General features: G+C 33.5%; 1 pseudogene; it reads right to left on the reverse strand.

Annotated features, from left to right (window-relative positions):
- The window catches only part of LOC105054639 (uncharacterized), a 66,314-nt pseudogene that overhangs the window by 15,149 nt on the left and 31,027 nt on the right, over window positions 1-20,138 (reverse strand).

The following is a 20,138-nucleotide window of genomic DNA, read 5'->3' on the forward strand; positions in this document are numbered from 1 at the left end:
CTAGAGGCCGGACACATGTGCGGCTTGCAACATCATCCTCAAGCCTAGATCAGTGAGGTTAGAACGTCTAACTTGCAAGGTAATAGATCTGATCTATTGTTTAATACATACATTAGATGTAGTATAAAAACATGTTGATATGATCAACATGTAGTTCATGCTATATTTATATATTTTAATTTTTGATTTAATTCTATGTAATAATCATGTAATAAAATCTTAGATCTAGGAATTCTCTAATTTTAAAAAATAATTTTGATTTATTTTAGTCTTCCGCTGTATGATCTTGAAAAAGTTTCAAGATCTAACCCTGAAACCCTAGATCTGGTTCCTACAATTGGTATCAGAGCCTAGGTTCTTTATTACATGATTATTTATACATGCTTAGATTATTTCTTAGATTAAATTTAATTTACAATCTGATTATTAAATCTGAAATTAAAATTTTAGATCAATCACAAACTGCAAGGTTGTCCTGCTGTAGGTTTACCCCTTACAGTGTAAAGATTATCCTAGTTTGTGTAGATCTATCTTTAATCATAAATTTGTTAGATATGATCTAGATTAAATTTATGATTTATTAGATTTAAAAGATATTTAAATCTAAAATAAAATCTCTTTGTTAATAATTTTTGTGCAAAGAAATTGTTTAAAGTTGAAATTATTTCAATTACATGAACTGTTTAGATTAGATCTAAAGTAGTTTCATGTTTATTTCACTTGTATCTTGATTTTGAATCAAACATGCAATATGGTTGGTAGAATCATATTGTAAAATTATTTTTACAAATATGAAAATTATTTTTTGAAAAGCCAAAACCCAACCCTCAGCCCAAAACTTAATTAAGAATTAAGAAATTGTTTGATTAGGTTCTAGGATTGTGAATTGAAGAACCTAAGACACAAATCATAACACATTGGGTTAATGGGTTAGTGGGAATTAGGTCTATTAATTAGGTTAGACCTATGGTTAGATTAAAGATGGACTTAATTAGAGAATTGACTAAATCTAATCAATTGTTGTCTTAGATTAGGTCAGGATTCTCTAGATCAATTACAATAGTTGTAGTTGGTCAAGTCCATGTCTTTAACGAGAACCAAATGGACTTGATTCTTGGCGAATCGGTCTAGCACGAACTGTTAGGTTGATCTAATTGAAACTAATTAAACCAGTTGGTGTCTAAGGTAAACCAGACCGGTGGTTTTTTAATGGGAGCCCGCTTACCTGGCCATTTCTGATGGTGTCTAAGGCAAGCTTTGGCAGACCCTCCCACTGATCGAACTTACCTGACCTCTTGGTGAAAATTATATTTTGATCGGATCACTTGACTATTCGAGTTGACCCATGTCAGCTAGATAAATCAGTGTGACTGTTTAGGTGCTCCTAGACCAGCCCTTTTAATGGTCTCCCTTAAGCTGACTTGGTGAAGCCAGTGGGAGGATCATGATAAGCTGGTTCATCAGACCTCATCCTTATATTATTTAAATCCTCTAAAATTATTAGGTCCTTAAAATGATAAAAGTTATGGAGATAACTGAGTCATAGCCCTCCCATTAAGGTGTTTGATAATGAGTCCATTAACTCAATAATTATTGCAGACCCAAAGGCCTGGTGCTTTTGGCTAATGGAATTATCACTCATCATTGATGACTTGGAAGTGTCCTTCTAATAGTGGTTAGGTTGAGCCAACCAAAGTTTGGGCTTAATCATTCGTTGGTTAGATACACCAAGTATGATCATGTTAATGGTTGGACTAACCGGATCCTTACAGTGGAGGCCAAAGCCTACTGATTAGGTTTCTGGGGCAAAATTAAAATTACTAGAAATTATTTAGAGAAATAATTGGTTATGAACCTACCCTTAGATGTACATGGGTTGGCCAACCAAGTTGGACTTGTGTGCAGTTAAGTGGATTCTAGTACCCCACTAAGGAATTAGGGTAATTCCTCGAATTGGAGGTAGAGGCTACCAATTCGAATAAAATAGTGGGAGAAATCTTTTTGATTAAAGTCTAAATCTTTAGGTTAATTAATAATTACTAATTAGGTTATGGTTCTGCTTTGTGCAAATATGGCCACTTCCCTATCGCTCCGATCATTATTGGACAATGATAAGTTGGTGGGTGTTTCCCAGCTATGCAACCCAAGAGGAGGGGGGTGAATTGGGTTTCTAAAAATTTTAAGCTTAACATGACTTATGAAAAATATTTGACAAAAGCTAAATAAATAGGGAGAGTAAAATTAATTCAAGGCTAATGGCTAAAAGCTAGAATGCCAGAGAATAATGAAAAGTTAAAGAAGAGCAATTAGGCACCCACAAACAACAGGATTTATAGTGGTTCGGTGCCAACCTTGCACCTACATCCACTTCCAAGCTCCTACTTGGGAATTTCAATCACTAATCTTGTATTCAACCCGAATACAAACGTCGGAAACTCCGACTCTAGCTATCTCCAAGCTAGTCCACTTATTTTTCGGGTACAAGCCAACCCTATACACTGCGATTCAAGGTTCGGATCAACCTTCCCTTATTTTGAACCCTTCCAAAATAAAAAATAATAACACAAACAAAGTATAACAATGAATAGCACAAGAAAGCTCTTTAATGAGCGTATGAGACTTTAAATACTCTTTACTCAAGAAGAAGAAGACCCTTTTTTATTTCCTCAAGGTGGTTGGAGACTAGAATGTGCACTTGAGGAGTTGGTGAGCTTGATCAAAGGCTTCTTGAATGCTTTGAGTGAGCTTTTGCTTAGGACTGAAAAGTTTGCTTGAAATCCCTTTTTCAAAATCTCTCTTCTTGATTCTTGTTTTTGATTTCCACCTTTTTGTCCCTTTTATAGCTTCAGAAAATTGTGAAAAATATTCTAGGCTAAAATAGAACCGTTAGACCACAATAAATGAGCATTAAAAGTACTTAAAATGGGTTAAAAACTAGTCGTTGTGAAAAATCTCATCACAGGGGTCGACTCATGGGTCGACTCATGCCTGGGGGTCGACTCATGGGTCGACCTCTATGAAAAAATATCAGAGAATCGAATGGGATGCAAGGTTCTGTAAAATTGGCTTAAAACCTGTAGAGGTCGACTCATGGGTCGACTCATGCCTTGGGGTCGACTCATGGGTCGACTCACAGGGTGTGCCAAGTCTGTGTCAGTCAGAAATTTCAGCATGCCAGTCATCTCATGTGCCATGAGTCAACTCATGGGTCGACTCATGATTTTCAATCATGCATATCTTTCAAAATACAAGTCCAAAATCAATAAAATTTTCACCAGTGGATCACAAATCTTTTGTTCTATCATTTGATACTTTCAAATCAGAATTTTGGTAAAATTACAATTTTGCTCCTGAAGAGCAATAAGTCTTTTCAAGTGAGAAACATTAGTACCCTTTCAACTGCTTTGTAATCATCAAAATCAATCTAAGGAGCAACAATCTCCCCCTTTTTGATGATGACAAAATACTTGAACAAAAGCGTTTATATGAATCAATACGCATGAATTTCAAAGGAATGAAATGCATTATAGGTAGTTTGAAGATAAATAGAAAATTTACTACCAACTTATAAGTGCATTTGCTTGAAAAAGAAGATTGATTCTTTTGGCATGTGATACATGTTCCCATTTGCATAAATAATTTGCCTATTGCTTAATGATTTGAAAATTTGCTCATTTGATTATGTGATTTTGGTATCAGAGCAGAAAATTTATTTTTGTTATCAGAGCAAAGCAGAATTTACCTTAGAATTTGAAAATTGCGTATTTGAAAATATCTCATTTGCTTGTTTTTCAATTTCTTAACATCTTGAAAGTTCGCTCATTCTCATTTGATTATTTAATTTTGGTATCAGAGCATGTTTAAATATTAAGTGTATCAATGCATGTCTAAGAATTAATTTTAAAGTTATATTAGAGTATGTCAAATTTTAAGTGTATCAGAGCATGTCTAAGAATTAATTTTAAAGTATATCAGAGCATGTCAAATTTTAAAGTGTATCAGAGCATGTCTAAGAAGTAATTTTAAAGTTTGATACTTTTCTTTAATTTCTCCCAATCCACTCATTTTATTTTTAAGTCTTTTATCAATCTTGCTTTTGATATTTTTCTTTAATTTCTCCCCCTTTTTGACATCATCAAACATTGTTAACTCCCCCTCTTTTTTTTGAATACATTTTCTCTCTCTCTTTTATTTCTTCAAACTTCTTGTGCTAATCATTAATTTTACTGACATTAATGTTTACTCCCCCTGAATACAGCAATCATAAAACAAAATATGCCATTGAGTACCATAGATATGAAATAGCAATATATTAAAAGTCAAAGAATAGATATATAATCAAAAGGTGATTAGTACCATAGCTGTTCCAATACATATTCCATAATATAAAAGTCAACCAGTTAATATCATTACATGGCCCAAAAGATAGATCCTAGAAAGAACAACAAACAAGGCTAGCTACAAGGATCTAGTGGAGCTCATGACTAGATGGATCAGAATCAGATGTATCAGAGATGGGGTGGGGAGATGATGGATCACGACCAAGGACTCGTCCTCTACCCCGTCTGCCTCTGCCACGAGTGGAGGTGCTGGCACGAGTAGGTGGGCGAGATGATCCTGAAGGCTGAGAAGCCATAGACTAGACTGCAAGAGAGAGCCTGATGGTGTCAAGAAGGTTCAGAGCTCTCGAAACAGACTGAAGCAGTGCAGTGAACTGTGTAGAAGCATGCTCACTAGAGCCTCTGATCTCTCTCCTCAAGAAATCAAATCCACCCTCCAATACACCTCTAAGTCTGCCAGCCTCCGCAGTTAGGTCTGAGACCTCAATAGTGCACTCCTGTGGCTGTGGATGGGCCAGAGCTAACACTTGCCCCTGCAAGTCAAGTACTCTCCCAGTCAGTCTCAAAATGTAACCCTCGAGCTGCTGAATCCGAACTGACTGATCTGAGATCATCTGAAAAATAGTGGAGATGTGGGAGATCAAGGTCTGATCAGATGCATCTAATGATGTGGATCCCGGTGCAAAGGCTGAAGTGCTCCACTGACGAGAAAGCAAGGAAGCCACACGCTGAGAAATCAGCTCAATCTGATCATCAGCCAATCTGAACTCTGAGGGAGGTGCTCTGCTGTCTGGCTGCTGAACTGGTGTGTGCCTCCTGGTGGACTCTGAAGGGCCAGCCTCTGGATCTGAAACAAACTGGATGTCTGGAGATGCTGCCCTGAAGTCATGGAGAGGTGATGAGGGATCTTCTTCCTCAGTTCTGTCCTCAACTCTGTCCTCACTCTCTCCTCAGCTCTTTCTTCTGTACCCTTGATCCAACCACCATCAATCCTAGTGAATCCCATGCGGTGCAGAGTGTGTTGGTTGATGGTGTCAGAGTGCGAGAGCCTAGCAGATGCCTCCCCCTCAAAACTAACTCCAAACCTCCTGAATACCAGTGTGAGAGCCATACCAAAAGGCAGATGTGCCTTGGATCTATTCAGTGTTTCTCTCATGGCCTCAATCATTAAAGCAGGGAGGTTTAAGGGGGTTTGGGTGATCACATGAAACATTATGCATATGTCTCGGCCAGAAAGGAGGTCATGTCTGCCACTTCTCGGGAAAAAAAGCTTTGTTACTAATTGATGTAGAATTCTCATTTCAATTGACAAGATCTTGGCTTCTAATTTATTTAGACTTTCCGAGTAAGTTCTTCCTAAAATCACATTGATCCCTTCTTCCTTCACTGGGAGTTCCATGTTTGAATATCCCTCACAGGGCAAATGTAGAATCTCTCTCAAAATAATAGGATCTAAGCAGATATCAATTCTCTTAACAGTAGAAGTTACTGTTCCATTGCCATAGCACAGATTCAAATAAAACTCTCTAACCAAATCTATATATGTAACTTCTTTGAGAGAACAGTAAAATTTCCAACCTTGGTTTTTGATCTTTGAACCAAAGGAGAAACCTTCTTTTTCAAAGAATCTGAAGTCCACATTCTTGCCGGTTTCTACCTTCTGTCAGAGAGTGAAATTTTGCTAGGGCTGAGAGGAGATTGAGAGGAACCTGGTGCAGATGCTGAAGTAGGAATGAGAGCAGAGGAGGTTTGAGAAGCTTGCCTTTGCCTGCGCACGTCTTCTTCCAGCTCACGGACTGATTTTCTTCTTTGAGGGAGTTTCATTTTTGGGGCCATTCTCACCATAAGAGCAGGCAAGGAGACTCGAAAGATCAAATGGGTGAGGAGAAGGAGGGTTATTAGAGGATGGAAAGAGATTTTTGGCGGAGAGAAATTTCGATTTGGAGAAGAATGGTGGAAGCTAGGGCATGCTCCAACCACTTCAATTAAGAGAGAAAAATGCGAAAAGCTCCTTTCCCAAGGGGCGAATTGAGGTGGAGAGGTGATGGGAGAAGGATCTTGGGCTAAAACTTTGGATTTGGAGAGAACGAAGATGAGGACGACGAGTTTTGGAGGGAGGAAGATGAAGAAGGAGGGGTCGGCTCATGAACGGGCTTTAAGTTAAAAAGAAATGAACCCGTGGGATGTTGGCCAAAAATTTCAAGTATGCCATTGGGTCAACCCTAGGGGGTCGACTCAAGATTCACAAAATTTCAGAAAAAATATGAATAAATTCTGAAAAAATTCAGAATTTTGGGAGAAGAATTTTTGCTCAATGACAAGTTGTGAGAGGTATAATCTTGAGTGTTTAGGTCTAAGAGAGATGATGGAAATTGAGCTCAAAGAAATTTTGACATCGATTCCTTGGAATTGGAGAAATATTTAGGCAAAAGATCAAGAATTCCTAGATTTCTCCTAATTTTACAGAATCTATCCTCACTTAGGGCCTTTGTAAAGATATCGGCTAGTTGATTTTCAGTGCAAACATAGTCAAGAATTATATCTTTATTTTCAACATGTTCTCTTATAAAATGATGTCTTATTTCAATATGTTTAGACCTTGAATGTTGAATTGAATTTTTAGTAAGATTTATGGTACTAGTGTTATCACATCTTATGGGTGTTTCATTAAGTTTGATACCAAAGTCTTCGAGTTGTTGCTTAATCCACAAGATTTGAGCACAACAACTTCCAGCTGCAATGTATTCGACCTCAGCCATAGACAGTGCTACCGAATTTTATTTCTTGCTAAATCAGGAGATTAGGTTAACTTCAAGAAATTGGCAAGTTCCACTGGTACTTTTTTATCTAATCTACATCCAGCAAAATCAGCATCTGAATATCCTAATAAATCAATTAGTGAGTCCTTAGAGTACCATAATCCTAGAGTTTGAGTACCATTTAAATATCTAAGGATTCTTTTAATAGCATTCAAGTGAGACTCTTTAGGATTAGATTGAAATCTAGTACACAGACAAACACTAAACATGATATCAGACCTACTTGCAGTCAAATATAATAGAGAGCCAATCATACCTCTATAATATTTTAAGTCTGCACATTTACCTTCTTCATCCTTGTCAAGCTTACATGAGGGGCTTATGGGTGTGCCAATTGCTTTGGAGTTCTCCATTCCAAATCTTTTGAGTAATTCCTTGGTGTACTTGCTTTGGGTGATGGAGATTCCTTCCTTTGTTTGTTTGATTTAAAGTCCGAGGAAGAATGTAAGTTCTCCCATCATGCTCATCTCGAACTCCCCCTGCATGAGCTTAGCAAAGTCTTGACAAAGAGATTCATTAGTAGACCCAAAAATAATATCATCAACATATATTTGTATAATTAACATATCATTTTGATTTCTTTTAATGAAGAGGGTTGTGTCTACATTACCTCTTGAAAAACCATTATTTAGTAAAAATTTGCTTAGCCTATCATACCAAGCCCTAGGTGCTTGTTTTAAACCATATAGAGCTTTATTTAATTTAAAAACATGATTAGGAAAAGCATGATTTTCAAAACCTGGGGGTTGTTCTACATAGACTTCTTCAGTAATATATCCATTCAAAAATATACTTTTGACATCTATTTAAAATAATTTAAATTTTATAAAGCAAGCATATGCAAGTAGAAGTCTAATGGCCTCTTAATCTAGCAACAGGTGCAAAGATCTCATCAAAATCAATTCCTTCTTCTTGATTATAGCCTTTAGCAACCAATCTTGCTTTATTTCTTATTACATTTTTATGTTCATCTAATTTATTCTTAAAGACCCATTTTGTGTCAATTATTGAATGATTTTTAGGTCTTGATACTAAAATCCATACATTATTTCTTTCAAATTGATTAAGTTTCTCTTGCATTGCATTAATCCAATTATAATCATTTTCAGCTTCTTCAATAGTTTTTGGTTCAAGATGAAAGACAAAAGCACAATGATTAAATACATCTTTAAGTGAAGAACGAGTTTTTACCCCATGCATAGGATCACCAATAATTAGCTCCTTAGGGTGATTGTGAACATACCTCTATTCTTTGGGTAGGTCATTTGTACCTTGAGGTTGTTCTTGATGTTCTTCACCTCCCTCATCCTGTTTGTCTTCATGTTCCTTATTATCTTGAATTGTTGAATCTTTCAGAGTGATTTTCTTCATTCCTTCTATAAGAGGATCTGCATCATCAACACCTTCATTCTTCCTTGAAGGAAGATCGTTAGATTCATCAAAGACAATATGTATCGACTCCTCTACTACTAAAGTTCTTTTGTTAAAAACTCTAAAAGCTTTACTAGTGGAGGAGTAACCAAGAAAGATTCTTCATCTGATTTTATATCAAATTTTCCAAGTCTTTCTTTACCATTATTTAATACAAAACATCGACAACCAAAAATATGAAAATATGCAATATTAGGTTTTCTTTCTTTCCAAAGCTCATAGGGGGTTTTCTTTAAAATTTGTCTAATCAAAGTACGATTTAAAATATAACATGCTGTGTTAATTACTTCCGCCCAAAAATATCTTGGAAGGTTGCTTTCACATAGCATGGTACGGGCCATTTCTTCTAAGGTTCTATTTTTTCTTTCTACTACCCCATTTTGTTGGGGTGTCCTAGGTGCAGAGAAGTTATGGCCTATTCTTTTTTCATCATAAAAGTTTTCAAAGTCTTGATTTTCAAATTCAGTTCCATGATCACTTCGAAAATTTTGAATTGAAAATCCTTTCTCATTAGTGACTTTTCGATAAAATTTAGTGAAAACATGAAAAGTTTCATCTTTGTGTGCCAAAAAGAAAATCCAAGTAAAACGAGAGTAATCATCTATAATTACAAAACCATATCATTTTTCTCCTAGACTAGTGGTTCTAGTAGGTCCAAATAAGTCCATATGCAAAAGCTCTAAGGGTCAAGAGGTTGAAACAATATTTTTGGATTTAAATGAAACTCTTGTTTGTTTACCTAGTTGGCATGCATCACAAATTCTATCCTTTTCAAAATTTAATTTTGGCAAACCAAGAACTAATTCTTTCTTAATTAATTTTGAAAGAGAATGCATGCTAATGTGTGCAAGTCTGCGATGCCAAAGCCAACTAATCTCATTAATTTTAGCATTCAAGGATACTAGGCATTGCATATTTATTTTGGCTAAATCATTTAAATCTACCATATAAATATTACCATGTCTATGTCCAATAAATTTAATACCATCATTAATAGGACTAGTTACAATGCAAACAGACGATTCAAAAATAACTTTATATCCTTTATCACAAAATTGACTAATGCTTAGTAAATTATGCTTTAAACCATCTACTAACAAAATATTTTTAATGTATTTGGAGAGAGTGATACCAATGTTACCTATACCGATGATCTTTCCTTTGTCATTGTCTCCAAAGGTGACCATCCCTCCATTCTTAGCATCAAGAGTGATGAATTGGGATTCATCACCAGTCATGTGTCTCGAGCATCCACTGTCAAGATACCATTTCCTGTTTCCTCCTTGGGATGCTAGACACACCTGCAAGCAAAAGTCAAATTTTTATTTTAGGTACCCAAGCTTTCTTGGATCCTTTTTGGTTAGTTATAATGGTTCCTTTTGGAACCCATATTTTCTTTATATTTGAATTTGCAGACTTGTTAGAGAAGCAAGTGTATGACTTATGTCCTACTCTACCACATTTGAAGCAAGTAATATTAGAAGACTTGTTACTTAAAGAGTTTACATAAATATTTTTCAGATATTTTTGTTTCTTCAAGGGGTTATAGCCAAGTCCAGCCTTATCATACACGGCCTTTTGATTTTCAAGAATCATATTAAGTTTATTTGAACTCAAGGTGAATTTTTCAACTAATGGTTTTAACTTGGCAATTTTATTCTTTAAACTTTGATTTTCTTGAAGCAGGATGGATTTTTCAATTGAAATATTTTTATTTTGTTTCAATAAAGATTGATTTTTCAATTTTAGATCTCTGTTCTTCATTCCTAGTTTCTTTAATTCATCAACTAAATCATAAAAAACTTCATGTAATTCTTCAAATGTAAAGTCACTAGGAGTTTCGAAAATTACCTCATTTTTGTGTGCCATAAGGCACAGGTTGGCTTGTTCGGTTGAGTTTTCCTCTTCGAAGCTTGAGTCATCACTCTCACTCCAAGTGGCCATCATGGCCTTCTTCTTGTACTTCTTGGGACCCTTCTTCAGTTGTGGGCATTCGGACTTGAAGTGTCCCGACTTCTTGCATTCGAGCAGATAAGGGGTTGGTCTTTCTCTTTTTCTTTGCTCTGTTCTCCTTTTATGAATGGCCTCTTCCTCATCCCTTGTTTTCTTTTTCTCAAAAATTTTTTGAATCTTCAGGTAATGAGTGCCATTTCTTCATCCTGTTCTTCATCTTCAGTGTCATCAGTTTCTTCATCTGGTGGAGCTATGGATTTGAGGGCAATTGTTCTTTTCTTTTTGACTTCTTCCTCTTGATGTTGCTTCATGCTTAGCTCATGAGTCATCAATGATCCAAGAAGCTCTTCCAAGGGTAGAATGTTCAAGTCCTTGGCTTCTTGGATGGCGGTCACTTTGGCTTCCCAAGTTCTTGGTAAGGACCTGAGAATCTTTCTTACAAGCTCACTGTTAGTATAGGACTTACCAAGACTCTTTAAACCATTTATAATATTAGTAAAGAGAGTAAACATTTCAGTTATGGACTCATCATGCTCCATTTTAAACAATTCATATTTATGCACAAGCATGTTGATTTTAGACTCCTTTACTTGATTGGTTCCTTCATGGGTTACTTCTAACCTATCCCATATTTCTTTAGCAGATGAGCAAGTAGAGATGCGATTAAATTCGTTAGCATCAAGAGCACAATAAAGAACATTCATTGCTTTAGCATTTAATTGGGTCATTTTCTTATCAACCTCAACCCATTCTTTCTCGGGTTTGGTTGATTCCACACCATCTATAATTTTAGTGGGTGTGTGAGGATCGTTCACTATGATACTCCACATATCATAGTCGAGTGCTTGAATGAATATTTTCATCTGAGCTTTCTAATAGGTGTAATTAGACCCATTGAAAAGTGAAGGTCGGTTGGTAGATTGCCCCTCGGCTAGAGAAGTGCCGACTTGAGTTGCCATAGATCTTTGGCTCTTTGATTGTTTAGATCAAAGTAGGGCTAGAGCACCGGACTCTGATACCACTTGTTGCCCAGCTATGCAACCCAAGAGGGGGGGTGAATTGGGTTTCTAAAAATTTTAAGCTTAACTTATGACTTATGAAAAATGTTTGACAAAAGCTAAATAAATAGGGAGAGTAAAATTAATTCAAGGCTAATGGCTAAAAGCTAGAATGCAAGAGAATAATGAAGAGTTAAAGAAGAGCAATTAGGCACACCACAAACAAAAGAATTTATAGTAGTTCGGTGCTAACCTTGCACCTACATCCACTCCCCAAGCTCCTACTTGGAAATTCTAATCCACTAATCTTGTATTCAACCCGAATACAAACATTGGAAACTCCGACTCTAGCTATCCCAAGCTAGTCCACTTATTTTCTGAGTACAAGCCAACCCTATACACTCCGATTCAAGGTTCGGATCAACCTTCCCTTATTTTGGAACCCTTCCAAAATAAAAACAATAACACAAACAAAGTATAACAATGAATAGCACAAGTAAGTACAAAGAAAGCTCCTTTAATGAGCGTATGAGACTTTAAATACTCTTTACTCAAGAAGAAGAAGACCCTTTTTGATTTTCTCAAGGTGGTTGGAGACTAGAATGTGCACTTGAGGAGTTGGTGAGCTTGGATCAAAAGCTTCTTGAATACTTTGAGTGAGCTTTTGCTTAGGACTGAAAAGTTTGCTTGAAATTTCTTTTTCAAAATCTCTCTTCTTGATTCTTGTTTTTGATTTCTACCTTTTTGTCCCTTTTATAGCTTCAGAAAATAGTGAAAAATATTCTAGATTGAAATAGAGCCGTTAGACCACAATAAATGAGCATTAAAAGTACTTAAAATGGGTTAAAAACTAGCCGTTGTGGAAAAATTTCGTCACAGGGGTCGACTCATGGGTCGACTCATGCCTGGGAGTCGACTCATGGGTCGACCTCTGTGGAAAAATACCAGAGAATCGAACGGGATGCAAGGTTCTGTAAAATTAGCTTAAAACCCGCAGAGGTCGACTCATGGGTCGACTCATGCCTTGGGGGTCGACTCATGGGTCGACTCATAGGGTGTGCCAAGTCTGTGTCAGTCAGAAATTTCAGCGTGCCAGTCATCTCATGTGCCATGAGTCGACTCATGATTTTCAATCATGCATATCTTTCAAAATACAAGTCCAAAATCAATAAAATTTTCACCAGTGGATCACAAATCTTTTGTTCTATCATTTGATACTTTCAAATCAGGGTTTTGATAAAATTATAATTTTGCCTCTGAAGAGCAATAAGTCTTTTTCAAGTGAGAAATATTAGTACCCCTTCAACTGCTTTGTAATCATCAAAATCAATCTAAGGAGCAACAGTGGGTGCGGTCGAGCCTTCAGGGATAGACTGGGATCTGATGTCTATCATACGGTCCTGAAAATTAAAGTTATAGCTATTTTAATTTTATACTGAAAATCAAATTGTAAATAAAAAAATAATTAAAAAAATTTACAAAAAGCTCTTGGCTCCCCATCATCCACTCCCCTAACCATCACTGGTGGGTCCGCTGGTAGATATCAATCCTACCAAGAAGCTCGCCACTCTCTACATATCTCTATAATTTGAGAATAATTAATTAAAAAAATTTTAAATAGTTAGAGAGTTAAAATATACTAATTAGAAATTACTTACCATCTACTCTATATGACAAGCGAACAATCTCGAACCCCATAATTCGATACGATCTGTCTTGCCCGATTCGCAGTGATCTGGGCACATCATCTCTATACAATTAGCGGTCAAATTAGTAAGTAACAAACTAAATTTAAAAATAAATCATTCAATCATTAAATTCTAAAAAAAAAGAAGTTTGGATGTGTAATCTGATATGTAAGATCCTTATAATACCGGCATATGAGAGCCCAATCATCTATAGTGATATTGTCATAGGGCCGCTGCCGCGTTGCCTCCACCCCATGATTCTGCATCACATGGACCAATGCTGATGGATGTGATGGTGATACTCTTTGAAACGCAAAGATAAATGAGTATCTACAGCTTGCCGCACGTGATCCTCCTCAAAATCAATAATATCAAATACACACTGTCAATAACAAATATTAGAAGAATACCGTGCTAATTAAATATTTATAGTATAATTTATTTTACCGGTAACTAGGTATAGAAAATCTCTCTCTGAGCTGGTACAATATGACGCCAATTAAAAAGCATCACGAGGGTATAGCTGCGGTATATGATGTCCAGCTCGGTCTGCCATGGTTCGCATCATCCCCTAATGGGCCTGGTGTAGTCGGGTGGTATCTCTATATGGAGATGCTGTCCCGGATGCTCGCATCTTCAATGCTCTAGAATGAGGTTCTTCGATGGACCTCGCCCTCACCTCACCACTGATGGAGACTGGTCTAAAATAATAATAAATAAATCATTAGTATGATAGCTATCCAAATAAAAAAAAATCAAATTTTATTATATAAAAAGTATAATAATATCACTCAGATCCACCTCAATGGGCCTGCCAGTGCAGAACCCTCTGGCGATGGAGCTGGTGCGACAGTGAAAATTGATGAAGGCACCTCAGCCTCCGGGATAGACTGCGAACGCGAACGTTGTTGTCTGTCTCCTAGTGCCATATCTATAATTTTTGACATATAAATGAATATAATATTGAACAATAATAATAAATATTAAATTATATTTTAATGAATAGAATTATATCGCATATCATTATTATAAAAAAAGATTGAATAAAGAATATATATTTACTCATCAATATTCGTATCTTCCTCGATGTGTAGATCCTCCTCTGAATCATAATAATTGACATATATGTCATCTTCTATCTCATCGTCATTTATGAACTGATCGCCATCCTCTGACTCATTAAGATTAAATATAAAATCAGTTTCAACTTTGTTGGACAGCAGATCAGCCCTATTCAAAGGAGCTATTATAAGTTCTTCATCAATAAGAAGCTCGGCTAATGTTTGTTCTTCTTTTTGAAAAGCTTCCTCTTCATGCAAATCTAAATTTTCATCCATCTCTAATCAGATTCGTATGTCATATACGCTTCTAGATGTTATTTTTGTACGACATGTCAATTAACTCGATACTTTAGATCCTTCAAATATATTACTTATTTCGCTTAAGTTGCTAATATATACGACTCATTCTGGTACTATGTTCGTATAAAATTTATACTAATAAAATATGAATCGATATGAATACCGATCTTTTTATTGCTAATATCCCACCATTCACACTGAAACAAGAATACAAAATTACTAAATCCATACTTCAGTTCTATGATATCTATCAGTACACCATAATATTCAATCTCTTCTTCTCCTTCATATCCTATCGTAGCAATCCGACTATTCTGGATCCATCGTTGCATCTCAAACTTTCTTGTGTGAAATCTCATTCCTCCAATGATACAGAATGTGTAGTGGTTAACCCTTCGATCGAAACCACAAGCTAAATCGTATAACTCATTGATCGCACCCTCTTCTTTATTGAAATACTTATATTTCATCTACATCATAACATAAAAAATTATATTTGTTCAAATAATTATTTTTATAATTATTAAAAATAACATATTACTAGTGTAACTTACAAGATCACCAAATTATTTTATAAATTCTCTCCTATGTCAATCATCAGTATCCGTATTATTCTCTCTGTATAATATACTCTTATGCTCACTGCAATAAGTTATAATTTTTAATTTTACATCGACATGAAAAAATTACTTAGAATATTAAACAGTATGCTAAGATAGTACTTATTCAATAAAATCTTCAATTTTTTCATAATTATTTAGAACGTAGAAGTGTGCCTTGAATAGCTCATTCACGTCCATAAATTCATATCTCCTTCCATCAATGTATATTTTTACTTCAGAATACGATTTCGAAAGTCTCTCTCCATCGGAAAGAGCTGCTTTAATTAATATCAAATTTTAGTTAAATAACTTCTGACTCCATCGGTTCATGATTTTAATATGAAGTAATTTATCAAAAACTCTAACTTAGAGAATTTTACACAATTTGGATTAAGTGGCTCTCGTGCATCCCTTACAAACTTTACGAACTGTTCAGAAGTCCCTTCTATCTCAAGCTAGATATTGTGTTCATGATTAGAATTACCTTCAGATGCACTAGTACTCATGCGTACATTCGAACAAATATCCTGATGTAAATCAATCAATAGTTCTCCTATACCATCATGTTTGACAGGTTCAGCAGCATCACTATCATCTTCAGTATCGTCATCATCGTGCATAATTTCATTCGGATCACCCTCTCCATGTCATATCCAGCAAGTATACTTCTTATTCATACCATAACGTAGCAGATGCTCCTTAATAAGTATTATGTGATGATATACCATATTAATATATCTCTTGCATGGATACTTTATCCGACTAGCACTGTCAGCCTTATACCATGCAAAGTCAATAAAATCTCGAACATCTTTTTGATATTCAGACAAAAAAATATCTTTAGTATTCATCTAATTTTTGTTGATATCCATCTAATAACAAACACAAAAATGATTAACAATAAAAAAATTTTCAATGGTATTCATCCGAATCGGATCCCGATTCGAATTTTAGATCGAATCCTGACCTGAATTTCGGACCAAATCTCAATCCGAATTCAGGTAAAAATGTATGATCTTATCTATTTCAAATCATTACTAACAGGTGTGGTCCTATCCCTTTCAAAAAAATAATAATCTTATTATTATTATTAATCAATATTTTATTTCATTATTGTGAAAATTTCGACAGCATCTTCTCATGGTTCTCCAAATATACGACTTGAATATGGTGCCTACACAACCTATCCACCATATACCTGAAAAATAATAGATGGATAATTGCTGAGTACCACATAATGAAATAAAATATCAACTATTAACAACCATAAAATTATTATTTTTTTAAAAAGTCTGAATACGGGACATCCAAGAGTTGATCTCGATCAAGATTAACTCTTGAATGGGAATCTACGGCTCAATGCAATTTAACTACCATCTCTGAACGTACATTCAAAGATGGATTTCTAATTTATCAAAAAAGAGTGACTCTATATTAAATTTTTTTTAATCAAAAATTTCAGTAGAGTTTTTTCTAAAATAAAAATATTTTTTATATTTAATTATAATAAGTAAAAGCATACAAAATAGCACACAAAATAATTAAATTATAATAAGTAAAAATAATGTGCATTATGCTTGTGGAATAAAAAAATTATAAATTTTAGTAGTAACACTAAAAAATTTATACAATACATATAAAATAAATTATAAGTAGTTGAGCATACAAAATAATATTAACACAAAATAATAACACGAAATCTAATCCTGAGGGTCTGATGGTTTTTTATATTTTTTAAAAAATATAATACACATCTCTTGCACGATATTTTTTACCTAAAAAAATATTTTTTATCTGATCCCATCTCCACCGACCGACCCCCTCCCCGCTCCGCATCACCCCCGACCGCCCACGGCCCCCTCCCCGTAATTGTGTCGCCCCCGACCGCCCTCCAACCCCAGCCCCACCCCCGTGTTGCCCCCGACCGTCCACAGTCCCCTTTCTGCCCCCTGATGGCCCGATCATAAAAAAAAAGTATTGAAAGTATCCTTACCTCTGACAGATGGCGGACGACAACGGCAACATCAAAGGTGGGGAAGGAAGAGGGTTTCGCAGACAGCAACGACGGCAAAGAGGCACGGACCGCAACAATGGTCGGGGGTGCAGACGGCAACGACGACGGCGATGGAGGAGAGGAGCTCGTCGATGGGATGAGTGGGGGGGGAGAGCTCGAAGAGGGAGAGCTCAGAGAGGGGAGAGGGGAGAGGAAGGGGGGAAGAAAAAGGGTTTTTTTAGGTTTCGCACGAAGGAATGTCGAATTGACTTGCATTGAATGCAGAGCTATTAGCAACGAAAATTTTTATCGCTAATACCATTATTAGCGATGAAAAATTATTTTCATCGTCAATAATTTTCATCAAAAAAAAAAATCTCACTAAAAAAATTTTTTCTCTTAAAAAAAATTATTGGTGATGAAAAAAATTTCATCATTAATAATTTTATTAGCAACAAAAATTTGATTTTTATTGTCAATAATTTTTATCAAAAAAAATTTTTCACTAAAAATTTTTTTCTCTTAAAAAAAATTATTGGTGATGAAATAAAAAATTTCATCATTAATAAATTTATTAGCAATGAAAATTTAATTTTTATCGCCAATAATTTCTGTCAAAAAAAATTTTTCACTAAAAAAATTTTCTTACTAAACAAAATTTTCCTCTTAAAAGAATTATTGATGATGAAAAAAATTTCATCATTAATAAATTTATTGGTAATAAAAATTTGATTTTCATCGTCAATAATTTTTGCCAAAATAATTTTTTCACTAAAAAAATTTTCTGACTAAAAAATTTTTTTCTCTTAACAAAAAATTGTTGATGATGAAAAAAAAATTTTATCAAAAAATTTTTTATCGCCAATAATGTTTATCAAAAAAATTTGATTTTTGTCGCCAATAATTCCTGTTAAAAGAAATTTCTCCACTAAAAAAAATTTTTCTCCAAAAAAATTTGGTCCAAAAATAAATTATTCACTATAAAAATTTTTTTTATCGTTAATAAATTTATTAGCAACAAAAATTTGATTTTCATCACTAATAAATACCATCAAAAAAAATGTTTTTCTAACAATTTTTCCTTCAAAAAGTTTAAAAAAATTATTTTAAAAATATATTTTCTAATGAAAATAATTTTCATCGTTGATAAAAATAATTTTCGACACTATGGATGATCGATAGCTTTGAGATCTTCGATCTCTAAGGAGCTCGTCTTCTTCTTGAAGTCTTCATTCTGAAAGTTAGAGTATGAGAATATCGTAGTGATTTTGAGATTGTGAGAGAAATTTATTAAGATTGAGATTTGATGGATAAGATAGGGATAGAAAATTAGAGACCCAGAAACTCGTATATTGCATGCATGTAAGGATCGAGCATGAAAAATTCATCAGGAATTATGTGAGCATCAAAGATCTAATAATTAACCAGAATCAAAATAAACCTGTGGATAGTGCAAGTTGTATTATAAAGTACAAGCTCATATTTATATTTTGCATTGCTAGAAAGATGAGTGCTTATATTGTTTGTCTTTTTATGATGAACTTCTACAGAGATATATTTGAGCATCGATCAATGCGGAAAGCAGATATCTTTCGAGATCGTGAAAGTTATGCTGGAACTCACTACTTAACTATATAGTTTTTGCATGAAATGAGGCTCTTTTCATGTAGCTTAAGACAGACACTCCATCAAAAAGATTCATTGACATCACTAGTAACAGTGACAGCGATGAACAGATAAATTTTACGTTGCAAATAAATGTATAGCTCATTTTATTTAAAAAGATCTATTCATTCTAATATGCAAATATCATCTACTTTCATATGATTTTTTTCATATAAAGAGTTTGGTCTGGATCATAACTCATATTTAATTCTTTACTATGTAAAAGGATAAAAGATATATATAGCTGTTATAAAAAATAGATACAGTTGCCTTATATAAAATCAAAAATTTAAATTTTATAATTTTTTAAAAATTTTAATTTTTTAAATATTGATAATAAAAATATTTTTATTGTAAATAAATATATTTATGATGAAAATAAAATTTTTATCATAAATAATCATTATTTATGATGGAATATTTCATCATAAATAATAAGTAATTTTTGATTTTTTTTAATGTGTTGATTTTTTTAAAGTATTTATGATAAAAATAATTTCATCATTCATAATCTAGTATTTATGATGAAAATTTTTTTCATCGTAAAAATAATTTATTTATGATGAAAATTTTAGAGTAAATAATAATTAATTTTTAATTTTTTTTTAAAATTTTTGATTTTTTTAACTATTGGTGATAAAAAAATTTTATCAAAAATAATAAATAATTTATGATGAAAATATTTTTTATCCTAAAAATTTTTATTTACCATAAAAAATTTTCATCATAAATAATTAATAATTTTTGATTTTTTAAAATTTTTAATTTTTTTAACTATTTACAATAAAAATACTTTCATCATAAATAATTAAGTATTTATGATAAAAAAAATTTATCATCATAAAAAATGATTATTTATGTTGAATATTTTTATCATAAATAATAAGAAATTTTGATTTTTTTTTAAATTTTTAATTTTTTTAGCTATTGATGATGAAAGTATTTTTGTCATAAATAAAGAATATTTATGATGAAATTTTTTTTATCATAAATACTCAATTATTTATGATGCAAAATTTTTATCATAAATAATTTATAATTTTTATAATTTTTATTTTTTTCTAAATATTGATGATAAAAATATTTTTATTAAGAATAACCTTACTGTCCATGAAACAATGTTTTCCATCATAAATATATAAATTATTAATGATAAAAATATTTTTATCATAAATATTTAAAAATTTAAAATTAAAATAAATGATATATTATTTACGATGAAAATATTTATCTTGAATAATTTGTATTTACGATGGAATCATTTTTTCATCCTTAATATTCAATAATT

Source organism: Elaeis guineensis, chromosome 12 (assembly GCF_000442705.2).
Source record: "Elaeis guineensis isolate ETL-2024a chromosome 12, EG11, whole genome shotgun sequence".
In the NCBI taxonomy this organism is placed as follows: Eukaryota; Viridiplantae; Streptophyta; class Magnoliopsida; order Arecales; family Arecaceae; genus Elaeis; species Elaeis guineensis.